This window comes from Lepidochelys kempii, chromosome 28, assembly GCF_965140265.1.
Source record: "Lepidochelys kempii isolate rLepKem1 chromosome 28, rLepKem1.hap2, whole genome shotgun sequence".
NCBI classification, from domain to species: domain Eukaryota; kingdom Metazoa; phylum Chordata; order Testudines; family Cheloniidae; genus Lepidochelys; species Lepidochelys kempii.
In genome coordinates this window covers 4,261,698-4,265,560 of record NC_133283.1, presented here as the reverse complement: position 1 = coordinate 4,265,560, position 3,863 = coordinate 4,261,698, and the positions used below count along the sequence as shown (strand labels likewise).

At 48.3% G+C, this 3,863-nt stretch overlaps 1 non-coding gene across 1 annotated transcript; it reads left to right on the top strand.

Annotated features, from left to right (window-relative positions):
- Positions 1-2,667: 2,667 nt before the first annotated feature.
- On the top strand, positions 2,668-2,749 carry TRNAS-GCU (transfer RNA serine (anticodon GCU)). The gene has a single exon. It is a non-coding gene; the product is annotated as a tRNA-Ser (tRNA).
- Positions 2,750-3,863: the final 1,114 nt, after the last annotated feature.

The window sequence follows — 3,863 nt, the reverse complement described above, 5'->3', positions numbered from 1 at the left end:
GTGGAAAAAGCTGAAGGACTCAATGCTTCATTTGCCTTGGTCTTCACAGACAAGGTCAGCTCCCAGACTGCTGCACTGGGCAACATGGTATGGGGAGGAGGTGAGCAGCTCTCAGTGGTGAAAGAACAGATTAAGGACTATTTAGAAAAGCTGGACGTGCACAAGTGCACGGGCCCAGGTCTAAGGCATCCGAGGGTGCCGAGGGAATGGGCGGATGTAATTGCAGAGCCAATGGCCATTATCTTTTAAAACTTCTGCTGATTGGAGGAGGTCCCGGATGATTGGGAAAAGGCAAATACAGTGCCTATCTTTAAAAAAGGGAAGAAGAAGACCCCAGGGAACTACAGACCGGTCAGCCTCACCTCAGTCCCCGGAAAAATCATGGAGCAGGTCCTCAAGGAAACTGTTTTGAAGCACTTGGAGGAGAGGAAGGTGATCAAGAACAGTCAACATGGATTCACCAAGGGAAAGTCATTCCTGACCAACCTGATTCCCTTCTACAATGAGATAACTGGCTCTGTGGATATGGGGAAAGTGGTGGATGTGATAAATATTGAGTTTAGCAAACCTTTTGATACGGTCTCCCACATGATTCTTGCCAGCAAGTTACAAAAATATGGATTGTATGAATGGACTATAAGGTGGTTAGAAAGGTGGCTAGATTGTCAGGCTCAACGGGCACTGATCAATGGCTCGATTTCTAGCTGGCAGCCAGTATCAAGCGGAGTGCTCCAGGGGTCAGTCCTGGGACTGGTTTTGTTCAACATCTTTATTAAAGATCTGGATGCTCTGCAAGCTCGCAGATGACACTAAGCTGTGGGGAGAGGTTGATATGCTGGAGGGTAGGGATAGGGGGGCCCAGAGTGACCTCGACAAATTGGACGATTGGGCCAAAATAAATCTAATGAGGTTCAACAAGGACAAGTGCAGAGTCGTGCACTTAGGAAGGAAGAATCCCATGCACATCTCCAGGCTGGGGACTGACAGGTTAAGGAGCAGTTCTGCAGAAAAGGACCTGGGGATTACACTGGATGAGAAGCTGGACTGGAGTTAGCGGTGTGCCATTTTTGCCAGGAAGGCTAACAGCATATTGGGCTGCATTAGTAGGAGAATTGCCAGCAGATTGAGGGAAGTGATTATTCCCCTCTATTGGGCACTGATGAGGCCACATCTGGGGTATTGCATCCAGTTTTCGCCCCACCCTCCCACTACAGAAAGGATGTGGACAAATTGGAGAGAGTCCAGCGGAGGGCAACAAAAGTGATCAGGGGGCTGGGGCACATGACTTATGAGGAGAGGCTGAGGGAACGGGGTTCATTTAGTCTACGGAAGAGAAGAATGAGGGGGGATTTGATAGCTGCTTTCAACTACCTGAAGGGGGATTTCAAAGAGGATGGAGCTTGGCTGTTCTCAGTGGTGGCAGATGACAGAACAAGGAGTGATGATCTCCAGTTGCAGTGGTGGGAGGTTTAGGTTGGATATTAGGAAACACTATTTCACTAGGAGGGTGGTGAGGCACTGGAATGGGTTCCCTAGGGAGGTGGTGGAATCTCCATCCTCAGAGGTTTATAAGTCCCAGCTTGACAAAGCCCTGGCTGGGATGATTTAGTTGGGGTTGGTCCTGCTTTGAGCAGGGGGTTGGGCTAGATACCTCCTGAGGTCTCGTCCAACCCTGATCGAGGCTTAGAATAACATTTCCCAACAAAAGGTTGGTTGAGCTAAATGCAAACCCCTGTTATAATCCCCCCCATCCAGCAGCCCCAGGGCACGTTCCAAGTATTGGATTCGAGCTGCTGAGTCAGCTTCCTGCAGTGAGTTTCAGCCTTCCCAGAGGTAATTTGTGAGGGCTCGCCGTTTTCGGATGTGCTTGTTTAATTCCCCTCCATCCAATTCAAATGAGTTTGAAATTCCTCATAGCAACATTCTTTCACCTACTTTGGTAAACTGAGAACAGTTAGGAAATCTTGTACTGAGAGACCAGTCAGTGGGGAACAAAGTGATAGTCATTTGTAAACCAGTTGCATTAAGAACCACAGGTCTCTGGATGGGGGTAGACCACCGTGGGGATGGGGGTGTCAGAGGTAATTTGGAGGGAGGTGGCGGAGTAGAGGGTGGAAGAGGTTGAATTAGGGTACATTTTCCCTTGGCCCCGAAAGGGGCAGCACGACATGCCCAATTAAAAGGGGGTGTCACGCCTGAAGAATTTACAGTATCCACCAAAATAACAGGAACAACAAGACAAACACAGAACACAATGTTTTGTTGCGACAGGGGACCCACGGCGTTCTGGGTTTTCTTCCACTGGTGCCAGCTTGCCCATAAAATGTCTGAAAAACAAAATAAACATTCCCCAGCCCCTGGGTGGTGACAGATGATTGCTTAAAAATGACCCTTTCTTTTTACATTTTTTTGCCTGACTGCAGGAAAACCGAAGAATTACCTTTATATTTTGTTTTTTTTATTCAAAGGATACTTGTTGCATACCTAGGCAGAGGAGGCCTGTCTATGTAAACACGGTCTGTTCCTGAAGTCTTTCCCCCAGCTCATCACTAGATGTGAAGGGGGAGGTTATTCAGACCCTCCTTAAACTTGGTATTTAAAAACTCCTTATTGTCCCTACCTCTGCTGGCCTTAGACATCTCCTCCCATCTCTTCTTTGGCAGCTCAGATGAGGTGGCCGAGTGGTTAAGGTGATGGTCTGCTAATCCATTGTGCTCTGCACGCATGGGTTCAAATCCCATCTTTGTTGTGTGCATTTAGTCTTCTCCCCTTCTTCACAAACCGCCATCTCCCCTTTGGTACAATGATAGACCAAGCCACATTGCTTCCTGTAAACAAAAACCTTCTCAGAAACTCAGACCTCCCTTGCTTTCAATAAAATATTTCTAAATCCGAGATTTCTCAAATAATTCTCTTTGTTCCGTATTTCTTAGTTTTTATCTCAAAAGGTAACATCCTCATAATCTCCCCCAAACACCCTGAGACCTGCACAAATAATTAAAATGCCCCCACCTCAGCAAGGCCACGACAGTGGCCCACAGCTAGAGTGTCTAGGCCAAGCTGTTCTGAAGGAGGCAACTCAAAGATTTTCTCTCTGCTTCCCTTGGCAAGGTCTGAGTGGGAAAATAAAATCCCCCACATGGAAAGTTTTCTGCTGAGAAACCAATACTAGTCTGTTTGGGGACTTTGATTTGAATGGATTATTATTCTTCTCTTCTGATCTCTGAATTATTTCAGTTCAGTCTTTGTCCTCCAGATGTGTTTCCAGGTGTTGAATTGCGGGGGAGAGAGGCCAAGTCATGACGTCTCTTCCCCTCTTTCATAGTTTCTTCCAACTTGCTAGGAAGTTCCTCTGCCTTGATGTGAGTCAAGCAGTGTCCATTGTCTCCGGGCTGTCTCGGAGGAGTCCGCATTGTACACAGTTCCTGGGAGAGTCCTTGGGAGCATGGATATCTTCACTGAGCCAGCAGCGAGTCTGGCTCCTCCAGCGTCACACCGGAAAGGCTGGCGGTGGCCATTTCCCAGCCTCATCACATATTTCAGTGACGCACCCAGAGCAAAACTCCACCACTTCCCAGACAAGCCTAGCACACACCATCCACCCAGGTATTAGCCTTCAACAGATCACGACTTTTACAATGATAGCTCACCAGGCCGACTCTGTACAAATCATACCTTAATTCTATGAGAGTGGTGGCTATGGGACTTCCAGGGTGCTGCTTTGAGCACAGCCTGCCACCCCTGGGCTGACACTGCAATGGAGACGTCCCCGTAGAGTCCCTCTCTCCCGGGATAAAGATGGCAGCAGGGCTGGCCTGGGCCACCTGACGTGGGCTCCTGGAGCTCAAGCTGTGGGGCTCAAA